Raw genomic sequence first — 14,324 nt, forward strand, 5'->3', positions numbered from 1 at the left:
ACAATTTGATCTTTATCTGTATAGAATAAATATCAATTCCTAAAAGTTTATGCTTTGCAAGGTAAAATTGGTGCTAGATGAATTTGAGTCAAGTTATAGACCTACCAGAATGCCAGGACTCTTAGCAGATTCTTTGTCGGTCTTCCTCAGTGTGTACCTCTTCTCCAGTGAGAAGTGTAGATGTCCTTTCAAGACTCACCCTGGTGTATTTATACTGTTTGTGCACTTGTTACATGAAGTGACACGTGGGGTAAGCTCCTCCCAAAGAGGTAGTAAGCACTAATTATGGTGGAAAGTTATATTTGGGCAGACACACCAAATCATGTGAATGTCCCTTTTCCTTATGGTTCTTTATTGGAAAAAGGGACTCTTTGACCTGTGTATGTAATCTTAGTTCAAATTGCATGACATTTTTGTAATTTTTCTCTAAGTTATTGTTCAGATGTTTAAGGCTGTAACCTAGGAAAATAATGGTGCCTTTTATATTTGATGGGTTATTGTTCTATTCCAGTGACCACTCATTAATATTTTCCAAATATAGAGGAAGATGCCATAAACCATATAGTCCCATCCACTTTCTGTATAATACTCTCAGTTTGACCCATGAAACTTTTAAAGTTTTTTTAAATGAGACTACAGTATAGTTGTAGTTGTCACTTTTTAATTTGATTCAAGCAAAGGATATGACATACAGGTTTCTTGTAGATTTTAAGGATTTTTTTATATGTTTGGTGGAGAATTTAGTAGTTTATAAAAATTAATAAAAAGGAAATTCAAAATTGATAGTATTTTTCTTTATAAATTAGATATTTCAAGTTAAATTCTATTCACCAGAAACAGGGATATGCATTTAATGTAGCATAAATTTCTGTGTACAGACATATTTGTATATGGCTACATAAATACTATACTGCATTTTCTCCCTTTGCCCTGATACATTGTATTCATCAATTGACTTTACATTTTACAGTTGCAAATTGGTATTGATTTATATATTATCAGTGTAGATGTCTGTAGAAAAGCCTTAATGATATATTATTAATGTTTCTTACTGTGATTATTTCAATGTTATTATTTTGACTTCAAACAGAAAATATTTTTCTCTGAAATCTGCTTTCCATTTTTTTTAATTCATTGAAATACTTTTATAGGTCTTAAAAAAACATCAAAAAAATTCTACATTGGTGAAAATAAAACACAGATACAGATTATAATAATGTATCCTCAATGTAATCTGAATCAATACTAAAATAGTTTCAGGTATCAATCAACACGCATTTATTACGTGCATACTATGTGCCAGGCACTGTACTAAGGATTGAGATCATGAATAAGTGAATAAAGACATTAAGCTTAGTTTGAAACTTAGATAATATTTTATTTCATGAATTTGGATCAAAAGATTCTTTGAAAATAAAATACATAAAATGTTCTTTACGGATGGATTGTGCCAGAAAGGATAGGATTCCACCTGGAGGCATAGGTATATTATTTCTGTTTTTCTGAATAGTGAAATAAAGTCTCAATTCAAGACTGACTAGTGATTGGAATGAACATTTTTAGCACCCGTGTTTAAAAGTCTGGACCACCTATGTTAAAACTTTGACCACATCTACAGGTGTGCAGTTTGTTTTTTTTTAAAGGAAAACACAGGTATTAAATTTAAAAAAAAACATACTATTTCTGTGTGTATGTGTGTTATTTCATGAAAGCTGAGTCTAAGGGATTCTTATTATTACCTCAATAGAAATAATGACCTTTACTATTTTTATTTTGCTAATTCCCATCTTTCACTCTTTTTGTATTTATAAATATTTGCATGTATATGTATACCTAAGCTCAATAATTCAGACTAATTGGGGTAGTTATCAAGTTTTCAGTTTATTTATTTCACCAAATTTTTCTTAAGTGCATACTACTCTGCTTAAGTCATCAGAAGGTTACACAAAAGAAATATAAATTTACTCCCTAGATCCAATAAACAATACAGTGAAACAATAAACTAATTATATGATGAAGTATTAGATTAATGATACAAAAAGCTTAGATAATGATGAAATGAAAGTGGGCCTGGGTGAGATAAGACTTGATCAATACATTAAAGACTAGTTAAGATTTATATAGGTAGAGAGTAAAGTGTTGTGTGTTGAGGTTGCAGAAAAGGAGAGACATAGCAAAAAGGAAACCTCTTATCTGGAAATGAGTATGGTGATGATCAAGGAATAGTGATGAGACAAATCTGACCCTGGCATTCTTGACATTGTGTATAGTAGGAGATGATATTGGATGAGTAGAGTGGGATCAGATCAGGGAGGACCTTAGATACCAGCCTAAGGAATTTGTACTTAATCTGTAGTCACTGAGAAACCAGTGTGTGTATACTCGTGCGCACTTGTGCATGTACTTACATGTACTGCTAGTTTTTATGATAAGAAGTGGTGCAGTGGATAATGGCTATTACTAATGAGTTTGAAAGGACATTTGGATGAATGCTCGAGGATTTGCTAAGCCGATCCCTGCTTGTGATTTTGACTCTCAGACTTGTGGCTGTCCTTTATTTAGAATTTCAGCTCTAGGCTGTTTTGTCTGCTTCTATTTTCCAACAGCCCACAACTATGGCACACTGTTTGAACCTGTTTCAAGATGTCATCACAGCAGTTCTTCTTCCCTCTGTGCCCTGGTTGCCACACTTCAGCTCACCACACAACAGATGTTTAAGTATCCAGTTTTCATTTTTGGTCTCTGTGTGTCCAGTCCAGGGGAGCTGTATTTTCCATGGTCACTGTTGCAATGCTCATTGACTGACTACATTATTGAACTTCATAAATAATGAGTCTTAGTCTATTAGTGTTTCTAGACTGTGCTCCATTCAAGTTAATTCAACACATGTTCATTAAGTAACTAGTATATGCAATTTACTACGCTAGCAGCAAGGGATAAAAAAAACACAAAGGAAACCTCCTTTAACTTTAAACATTTTTAAATTTAAACATTTTGTATTTTGAAGAGTACAGAGAGGATGGCAGGTATGAATAGAGATAGGGACTGAGCCTACTACCTGAGTACTACTGAGAACTCCGCTAACACAGTTTGCCATTTTCTCTAGGCTTAAAGAATTGCTTAGACTACAAAAATGTTAAGGGAACTGCCTAGGGTTACACAGTAGGCACATCTCAGAGATGGAACTTGAACTCTGGTTTTCCTGGGTGGCCAGTTCTCTGTCCACAATGCTTTATTCTCTTTCACAAATAAATATAATGTCTGGGTAGAGATTAAATCAATCTGTGAAATCACCTCACCCCACTTAAAATAAACAAGACCTTTGTCAGGTGAGAACACATCTCAATGGAAATTGACCAGTCAGAGGTGTGATCTGAGGTAGAACAAGACCTGAACCTCTCAGTTCACTCAAGTCATTTCAGTTTGGTGCTACAGGAAGACTATGATTGACTGTGGTACTTGATCATGCTATGTGGAGCTTGTGCAGAAGCAGGAAGCTAGTTTGGAATCAGGACTTTGAGCATCTATATCTTAGTGGTAGAAATGTCATCAGCAATCATTTATTCAACTCTTACTGTGTACCAACCACCATACTAAGTCAAATCCCAGAGAATCTCATGCTCAGCCTTGCTTTCCTTTTCCTAAAGTGTCCTCAGGACATGGGTGCCTGGCATCAGTGTTTGCCTGAGTAGTTGAGGATAGTCTGGAGGAGATGAGGAAAGGCAGATTCAGGGCTCTAAAAGGAGCCCAGCAGAAATCATAGATAAGAAGAATTTCTTGAGTAGCCCATAACGGGAGAAAAGAAATTCCAGTATCTAGCCCTTGTAAGTTGCTTCTTTGTAGCATTTCCCTAGCATTTAGCACAATAATCTTTGGGGCCATCTCCAGTCCTCCACTTATCCAGATGGCTTTTGAGGAGAAAGGTGACTTTGCACCTCCCCCCCCCCCACACACACTTAAATCTAATTCACTTGCAAGTCATGGCATCATGGCATCACCTTCCTGATGTTGTGGTCCTCTTTGAGAATGAAGGACAAACAATCTGTATATAGAATGTGCTTAATAAAGGCTTGTTGATTGATTGATGTGCTCCAAACTTGAGCCAGCTTTTCCCTGGATTCTGTATGTACCTGTGGGAGGGTGTATCACAAACTTTCTTGAGGGGTAGGAAGAGTGGGTGGGGAGTTGTTTTATACCAACTGTATCATCATAGTAAATACCTGTTTCTAAAAAACTAGTTAAATCTGACTGATTAATTCCTAACAACTGATAATCATGGAGGGAAATATTCTGGTGAAGAGCTCCTGAGCTCTTCAGGTCATCCTTCCTCCATATCCTCACCCCAGCCTTTCAGAGCTACCCCTGAACCCTGAGAGGATGTTAATAGCCAAGCTCTGGGAACCTAACCAACCAGTATGAGTTAGAGTTGAGAGAGTAAGTCTACAGCACGTGCTCCAAGATAGCATGGGGAAGGCTGAGGATGGAGAGACCCTTCACTGGAGAGATTAGGAATAGCCTCACGAAAGTAGCAGCACCTTACGTGAACTTGGAAGTAAGATCATTCAGAGAGACAGAGGTGAAGAGGGAATGCATTCCTGTTATGAGGGGATAGTTTGTTCACACAAAGCCTCTCCCCCTACCCTCTGCCACCCACGTTGCGCTAACATTAGGTACTTACTATGGTTGAGATGGAGTTTACTGAATGAGTTAGAAAAAGAAAAAAAACTCAGAGCCTTGTATGACTAGGGATATCAATAAATTGGAACCAGGAGCTGGAGTGCCAAATTTGGGGAACAGTTTGGCTGGAACATAGACTTCCTAAAGGAGAACAGTATGTTGGAAGGGTAGGTAGGAAACAGGTTGTAGAGGACCTCAATTGCTGGGCTAAGGGGAGCCACTTAAGGTATTTACTCCAACTTGTATCTTAAGAAATTTGTTTTGGCAGCTAAGTGGAGGTTTAATTGGATAGAGGAGAGATTAGAATCTGAGAGACCTAATAGGAGGCCATTTCACTAGTCCAAGTGAATGTGATGGGTGCCTGAGGCCCTGTGGTATAGTGGAGAGAGTATTGGACTGAAAGTTAAGAGCCTGCGTCTTTGTCCAACTCGGTATACAAGAAAAGATCCCTGGATTTGAAGTTAGAGGACCTAGCCCCAAATACCAGTTCTGATATTTCCTGGGACATTGGAGAAGTCATTAACTTCCCTGTGTCTCACTTGTAAAATCAGGAACTTGGACTAGGTTATTTCCCAGTTTCTGGATAATTTAGCTATATGAATGTAGAATGTACAAATGTGGCTATGTGGGGATTTGCAAGTACATGACTCCTTTTATTTTTTTCAAAAACTTGTAAACATTGGTGGGTATTTGTTATTCTTTAGATTCCAGTGTCTCTGCCCTTTAGCCACTTAAACTTGTGGTGTCTTTTTTGGTTAAATCTTGGGTATTCAACCCTTTGTGCAAATAGCGTACTTATTTCAGCATAAGTACCTGGCGTCTATTAGCTTTGTTAGTCACTTTAAGAGGTCCTGTCTTGACCAAAATATATTGTAGCATCAGAATTTGTTAACCATGCCTCACCCAATTGTATGTTTAAAACTATTTTTATTCGGGATTTTTTTTTGTAGTTGTTTGAAGTGACTAGCCTGTGGCTTTAGCATGAAACTCCACTCGACTTAAAACAGAATTGTCTAAGCTCTGTAACCTGAGTGTTTTCCATTTCTTTGAATATGAATAGTGTTTTCACAAATCTCGAAACTAGATAATATTACTTCTCCTTTTAAAATTTTTACCTCACATATTCCTTCCACCTTAAGTAGCATTATATTACCACCTAAAAATTCCTGATAGAGAATAATCATATAATTATAGTATTTCATAGACTCATGAGAACTGAAAGAGACCTTGGAGGTTATTTAGTTTAATTCCCTGAATTGTAGATGGGCAAACTATGGTTCTCCTATGATTGGTCTCTTCCAGTGTTGAAGTTAGTTATTTTTCTGACCTCTAAAGGGATGTGTGAGACTGAATAACAAAAACTGAAATGGCCCACAGGATTTGATTTGTGTATTTCTTATGCACTTAGGCTCTCTATTGCAACAATAGCCAAAACCATAGTTGGCATTCATATAGCCCTTTAATGTTTGCAAAATGCTTTAATGAATTTTCTTATTTAATCTTCACAGAAATACTGTCAAGTACTACAGGTCTTTTTAGCCCCGTTTCGTAAATGAGTAAATTGAGATACAAAAGTTAAGCCTTTTTTCCAGATGTCTGTCCTGATTGTAAGTCATTAGTGTTATACTCCTCAGTCACTTTTTCTTTATTTTTTATTTAGGAGGAGGCACTTAATAAAAGCTTATTGGTTGATTGAATAAATGACTTGTCCTTGACAGCAGGACTGAAGGCAGGATTTGAATCTAGGTCCAACCTCCATTTACCATACCTGGCATAACTCTGGGGGAAAAGTTTGGAAAAGGGTCCTATATCTTTGTGCTTTTCTTTATATCTCACTGGAGGCTTAGCATGCTGCTTTGCAAATAATAAAGCCATAATAAGTATTTGTTGAATGGAATTGACTCAACTATTCCTATTTTTAAAATGGGATTAATTCATTAAATACCTTACTGTTTCCCTAACCTTTTATCCCTTTCTTAGTTGAAATGGGAAGATTGCCCAGAAACTTTGTAAGGATACTTAGATGCTCACAACTTTCACCACTGCCTAGCCCAAGCACATTCCTCCTTATACCACAGTCCTAAAAAAAAAAAATTAAAAGAACATTCATGGTGTTATTGTAGACTCCAGAGTCTAAAAATGAGCTATTTCGATAAATAGTTTAATTTGGCTAGTGGTTAAGTACCTGCTGTGAGTCAGAAAGAAGAAATTTATGTGTAAAAACAGGTGTTTATAAAAACACCTGAAACTTAGGACTTTTTTCAAGACAGGGCTAAAGAAAAAAAGGAACAGTTTTTCAAAAGGTCAAATCAGGACTTTCCGTTCTAATTTATATGCCATTTACCTGGAGGAAAATATTTTAAAAGTTTATCATTTTATGTGCCTTTCCCACCTCTCCCCACCCCCAGTTGTGTTAACATTAGGTGCTTACTATAATTGAGATGGAATTTCTTGGATGAGTTAAAAGTAAAAAGCCTAGGAGTTTTGTATGGCTAAGGATATGGCCAAAGGACTTGACCACCCAAGTGCTTCTCAGTGACATGTCTCCATCCTGACTGAATGTTCAAGTGCCAACTCCCACCTGTATTTTAGGTTGTGTCAAGAGACTGAAAGTGTGGGAGGGTAGAAAGTTAATGGTTCTGAGTCAGAGAACCTGAGTTTAATTACCACCTGTGATGATTATTAACTGGGACTTTGGGAAAGTCACCTAAACTCCTGGACCTTAGTTTCCTCATCTGTAAAATGATTATTATACAAGTTGGCCTCTGAGAAATGTGTCTAGGAAATGCATAGCTAACCACTGAGACAGATTAAGGGGGCAGTGACACTTTGTTCAGTCAGTAAATGAGGGAGAATTACAAATTTCGGCTGGGATGCTTTTATTAGGGCTGGATAATCCTGTCGGAAATTGTGGGGAATTTAGTTAGAGTTATCAGAAAACAGCTTCAGAGTTGGGTAGCATAGGTTTTCAACTTCATTCTTTGATAGTCTAGTCCCTTAGCTTTTTCTTCTTTAACAACATTTAAGGTGCCAGTTTATGGTTGAACTATTTATAAATCATCTCAATATTTACGGGGCTTCATTTCTTTACTGCAACTTGAAATTGAGAATTTCAGTATTGAGAGTTAACAGTTCATTATTTATAAATGTAAATTCTGTCACCCTCCCAAAAAGTGGGCTTATTTGAGAGAAGTTCAGAATGTAGTTTGTTGTACTTGTTTTTATCTAGAAGTATTACAATATGAATATATACTTTCTTTTAGTAAATTGTGGTTTATTATATGTTTATACAGATTTCTTGATTTTTAAAGAATATCATAATTTGAAGAGAGCATGGCTTTAAGCTAAGGTTGTAGAATCCTATGAGGAAATTAACTTTTTAATCCTTTTCCAAATTATCATACATAGGACTACCAGAGTAATATTTTTACTTTTTAGATTTAGACCTATTATTCTCAGAAATCTTCAATAACTCTCTACTGGTGTTATTTTATTGAATAGGTACCCAGCATCCTTCTAGCTTTCCAGTTTTATCTCCCATTTCTTCTCTCCATGTACCCTGGTGTTCTAGCCTGACTTGACTGTTCTTTGTCCTAATATTTGATTCACACTTCTGCCTCTATGGTTTGTTCACAATGCCTGGAATATCCTCCTTCTCCCTCATTTTTATTGAATCCCTCCCTGTCATAGACAACTCAACTCAATGCACTTTGTTTTAGAACTCTTTATTACACTTATTCAATACTTTGTGTTTTAGTTAACTATGTTCATATCTCATTTCCTTGTTAGACTATAATAAGCTCTCTATGAGGGGCAAGGAATCTGTCTGAGAAAAACTTTGAACCTCCCTTAGGACTTAGCACTGTCCTTTGCATAAGCTTAATAAATATTTTTTTGATGAGTTTGACATTAAACTTTGTTAAAAAGAAATTCTTTTTCTCTTTCAGTTCTTTAGAATTTTATGATACAAAAGGAATTTCTATTAGTTTATAAGTTGATTTCTATTACTACTATACTGTTTTAGCCTAATTCAATTAAAAGATTTATTAAGCACTTATTATGTGTAAAAGCACTATACTGGGTGCTGGGAATACACTCACTTCTAGATTTATTCTCCAGACTTCCCTTCACCTGCTGCCCTGCCGCTGTGGAGTATCCCTGTCCTAAGGTCCATTTTCCTGACTGGAGATTCATTTCCCTTAGACCATCATTTTAAGAAGGTCTGCAGCTGTGCTTCATCTGATTCATACCAGGACTCACTCTCTGGATTTCTCATCTTTATTCTCTTCTGAGGCTTTGCCCTCTTTCCCTTCCTTACCCTTCTTCCCCACTCACACACACATTTATGCACTTTCAAGCTCCCCTATAAATGTTGCCTTCTTGCATTAGAAAAAAGCCTCTTACAGAAAAAAAGTTACATTTGAATCGAGTTTTCAGGTAAACCAAGGTCTCTAAGAGGTGACTTTGAGGAGAAAGAACATTCCAGGCATGGGGTTTAAATAATGCAATGTCACCAAAATGGGAAAATGGAGTGTTGTGTGCGCAGAATGGAGAGGAGGCTAGTCTGGAGAAATCTTAGAGTACTTAAAAGAAGATTGGAAAGGATGGGAGCTGAACAGAGCTTTACATGGTAAACAAAGGCTTTGTTGCTGCTGTTGCTTCTTTGTTTTCCTATTTAATCCTGGGGTTAATAGGCAGCTGCTAGATTTTATGGAGTAGGGGGATGATGGCCCTACCCATGCTTTAGGAATCACTTTGGCAACTGTGTGGAAGATACGTTAGAAAGGGTATGGACTAGGGTCAGGGAAAACGATTAGAAAGCTATTTGTAGTTGTCCAGAGGAGATGATTCAGGCCTGAATTGGGCTAGTGTTGGTGTGAGCGGAGAGAAGGGGATGATAGGAGAGATATTGTGAAGGTAAAAAATGACAAAATTTGGCAACTGATTGTATATGTCGAGTGAGGGAGAGTGAGGGATTGGATATATGGAGTGAGGGGTCAAAAGTGACCCCATTATCATGAATCTGTATAGCTGGCAGGGTGGTTGTACCCTTGATAGTAAGAGAGAGAAAGATAAAGAAAAGGGAGAAGATAGATAATTCTGATTTGCACAGTGTGCACGGATGAGTAAATATAAGGTAGTTTGAAGAGAGGGAGAGAGTGCACTGATCATTAGGATGTCCAGGGCAGACTTTGCAGGTGGTACAGCGGCAGAGCACCGAAGGAGTCTAAGAATTCTAAGAAGTAGAAATGAGGAGAGAGTGTGTTCCGGGGGACTACCAAAAGCATGAAAGCAGGATGACGGAATACCGACTTCAAGGAGCAGCCAGCTGGGCAGTTTGGCTAGAAGGGTATTTTGTCATACTTTTCACATGTGCGGGTCAATTCAACTTTGAGCTGATAGATAATACCTGTCTTTAGTGCACCTCTGTCTTCAAAAGGAAAAGTGACTTGTGCTCTCTAGGGCAGTAAATGGTGTCAGATAATCCCTGATTGTGTTGGCATCAGAACTTTTACTTTTTTTTCTTGTGAAAATTGTAATACTTCAAATTTAGCATTGTAACCTATTTTGAAATGTTTTTGCTGGAATACTATCCTTTTCAAAGAACATTTGGGGTCGGTCAGTTCATAAACATTTATTAAACACCTACTGTGTTCCAGGCACTGTGCTAAGTGGATAATTTCAGATGCTTTCTACTTCCCACAGAAACTCAAACCAATGCCCTCCAAACAAAAACTTATAAGTAGAGAGGTGTTTCTTAGTTTTAATGTTATGTTACCTTACCAGTGTCTTTTCTTAGTTAAGGATTTGTAAGCTGATTTAAATATATTTGATTATTATAGAATAATTCAATTAACATGTCATAACTTTTAAAAAATATCTATTTCCACATGCCATGAAGAACACTTTTGAGGTTTGCTTTTTAAACTTTTACACAGTTGTATGGGTGGTATGTTTTACCACAAAGAGTAGCAAGTAGGCTTTGATTAAAATAGAATAATGCAAGTACAGTGTCTGAAACAGAAAGTTCTCCTGTCTATAGTTTTGCTACTCTTTGATGTGATTTTCCCATGAACCTTAATTTCCTCCCATTGGAAAACAGTTTTTTTTTTTTAATTTTTGCATATTAGCCAAAAGAAGAAACATAAGAACCTAAATAAAAATGCTAGAGAAATGTGTTTGCAGTAAGATTAAAAACTAATTGAATACAATTGATAACATTAAAATATGCCTATTTAAAAAATATTAGAATATGAAAAAATATTTGGCAAAAACCATTGCCTAATAAGAGAGTATAAGGGGGAAAACTTGGAGAATTCTAGAGTTCTATGGGAAATATATGACCTCATCAGTTTATTGTGGGAAAATTTCCCACAATATTTTAGCCATAATTTTAGGGTAGTAAAATTTAGGAAACAGAATCATTGTTATGTTGAACAGATACTTTATTAAAAGTTATGTAGGTGAAGTGCTTTAAAGACAGTTTAGAAGAAACATGAAATGTGTGGGTATCATCTTCAGCATTTGTCTAGTAGCTTCTTCTTTAAGAAAATACTTTAGGAAACACCTTTAATGATAATGTGTTACTTTCTGGAATCTTGTAAAAAGTTTAAAAACTCTATTATTTTTATTGTCTTTTTTCTATTTAACAAAATTCCTTGTATTTTCAAGTCATTAAATTGTAGTGGAGCCTCTTTTTAAAAATTTTGCTTTGACTCACACTAACAGAACTTACCATTATCTGCAACTTCTCTTCCCTCTCCCCTCCCTCCACCAGAATCTTCTAGAATATCAGCAGAGGGAGCTAATTACTTTAAAATTTTTTAGACAGCTAAGTCACAGTGGATAGAATGATGGACTTGGAGTAAAGAGGACTAGAGTTCAGACAGTACTTGTTTGCCCCTGGACAAGTTGCCCAATCCCTGTCTTTCTCAGTTTCCCCATCTGTAAAATGGGGATAATAATAGCACCTACCTCCCAGGGTTATTGTGAGGTTAAAATGAGATATTTGCAAAATACTTTGCAAACCTTAAAGTACTGTGTAAATACTAGCCATTTCATTATTAGGTTTTTTATTCTAATTCTTGAACATTGATGTGAAGTATAGCTGAGTCTTAACTGCATATTTTGAAGTTTGTGAAAATGTGAGAGGAGGATGGAGGTTATTTTGCCACCGTGCGAGTACTATAATTACTGAGTTAATATCCATAAATTAGAATTCTTATGTCCATTCAGCAAGTATTGAATCATCTTTGTGGGAATTAAAAAGATGGATATGTGGCACACTCCCTACATTCAGTGGTGTTTGCAGCCTAGTAGAAAAGATGAGACATTTACGCCAGTGACTAATGTGATACACTATGAAAGTGAAGTAAGAGAATTACAAAGAGCTTTTTGGATTCATTGAGTCTGCCTAATTTTGGCAAACTGATCTATCCACTCAGTGTAATTCTGTAAAATGTATTGACTGCCCTGAAGTCCCTGTGTCATTATATGTGTAATGGGAATACTCTTCCCCACCCAGGTCAGACTTCTCAGTCCCTCTTCAGTCAGTCAAAAAGCATTTGTTAACTGCCTACTATGTGCTAAACCCTGGAGATAGAAAGAAAGATAGTCTCAAGAAATCCCCAGTCTATTAGTATGAAAAGTGCTATCCATCACCAGAGAAAGAACTGATGGTGTCTGAATACAGATTGCAGCATACAATTTTTTTCATTTTCTTTGTTTTTCTTGAGGTTCTTTTTTTGATTCATGTTTTCTTTCACAACATGACTATTGTGGATATGTTTTGCATGACTACACATACATAATCTATATGGAATTGCTTGCCTTCTCAGTGGGGAGGGAGGAAGGGAGAGAATTTGGAACTCGTAAGTTATAAAAACAAATATTAAAAATTGTTTTTACATGTAACTAGGGAAAAATGAAATACTAAAACAAAGAAAAAAGGAAATTCCCAATCTAATGAGGAAGACAATATACAAACAATCATGTGCAAACAAGATGTATACAGGATATCCTGGGTATAGTCTCAAAGAGAAGGCACTAAAGATTAAGGAAGACTAGGAAAGGTACTTGCAGAAGATAGGACTTTAACTGGGACTTGACAGAAGTCAGGGAAACCAGGAGGTAGAGATGGGGAAGGAGAGAGTTCCAGTCATAGGAAACAATTAGTCAAAATGCATGGAGTATCTTGTGTGTGAACAGCAAGAAGGTCAGTGTTACTAGATCTCAGAGTATATGGAGTGGGGAGTAAGGGGTAAGAAGAAAGATAAAGGGACCAGCTTATAAAGGACTTTAAAAGCTCAACAGAGGATTTATATTTGATCCTAGAGATAATAGGGAGCCACTAGAGTTTATTGAATAGTATAGTCTTCTATAACTCTAAGTTCATGTCCACTAGATGGCAGATCTAAGGCCACTAGTCTGTTCCTGGTATATTCTTCTGTCCTCTAGGGAATAGATCCCTATGCAGCTACCACCAATTCACACCACTTAGTGGCCCTGATATCCTTTGGTTAGTTCAGCTGACTACCCTGGCTCATTTACAAATGACTGCAACACTTATCACCTTCAACCCAGTGACAGCTTAACTCAGGCACAAAGATGTTAACACGAAAATATTAATAGAATTGAGAGATGATGGTGATAATGATGATGATGATGTAATTGCCCATTAATTCATGGAATCATGAAATGGGGCGGGTATACCTAATTCTTTGGATACTCATTGGGAAAGACCTCAATGGCAGCAGAAAGTGAGTCTGTGATCACCCTTTATTTAATAAGGCACAAAGGATGCAGAAGCAATCAGGAATAGAAATTACCGAGACAAGTGGCTAAATGGGTACAGTATCAATGGCATGGGATTAGGGGTAGAATGATGAAGGAAGGAAGGCAGTGTGGGGAAAGGGATGGGGATGGGGAGAGGCACAGAGAATCACTTTCATTACCTTGGTGGAGATGGAAGCATGATCAGGGGTCAGGAGTTGGCATCTCATTTTTATAGGGTTTTTGTGGGGAGCAAACTAACTCTTATCCATGTCATCTTCGGGTTAATTATTGACATATCCAAGTCCATCTCAAAGTTGTCAGGAAAACTTTAAAGTTAACTGGTCTACATCATCTCAAAATTATCAGCACCATTTGTTTTTCTGCTTGTCTTACTGTGGATGTCTGGAAATTATCTGAGATTTACGTATCATAGGAGCAAAAGGTCCTGACAACAAAGTCTAGATGACTTTTTATGCTTTAGCACGTATTACCAAGATGTGAATTTTGGTTGATGTATAAGACACTTTGCAAATTATGTTCCTTTGGTCTTTGGGACAGTCTGTACATAACTTCTAGGACCCCTTTTACAATCTTAATTACTTTATCCTGGCTATTTATGAACTTACTATACTGAATAGAAAGGAAGGATATGATCAGGGAGACCAGAACAAGAAACAATTTTAATATAATGATAATAGATAAAAAAAAAAAACACTTTACATTCATTCTGATTTGAAGTGATATAATAAGAAAGAGTAGGCAAGGGAAAGAAACAACTAGATCAGAGACAAGAAGATTATGAAAGATAGAACATAACACACACACACACACACACACACACACACACCACCACCACCACCACCACCACAACA

At 36.6% G+C, this 14,324-nt stretch overlaps 1 protein-coding gene across 3 annotated transcripts in view; it reads left to right on the forward strand.

The window, feature by feature from the left end:
* Positions 1-14,324, forward strand: part of NT5DC1 (5'-nucleotidase domain containing 1) — a 240,582-nt gene that overhangs the window by 49,627 nt on the left and 176,631 nt on the right. The window lies entirely within an intron of this gene.

Source organism: Notamacropus eugenii, chromosome 2 (assembly GCF_028372415.1).
Source record: "Notamacropus eugenii isolate mMacEug1 chromosome 2, mMacEug1.pri_v2, whole genome shotgun sequence".
Taxonomy (NCBI): Eukaryota; Metazoa; Chordata; class Mammalia; order Diprotodontia; family Macropodidae; genus Notamacropus; species Notamacropus eugenii.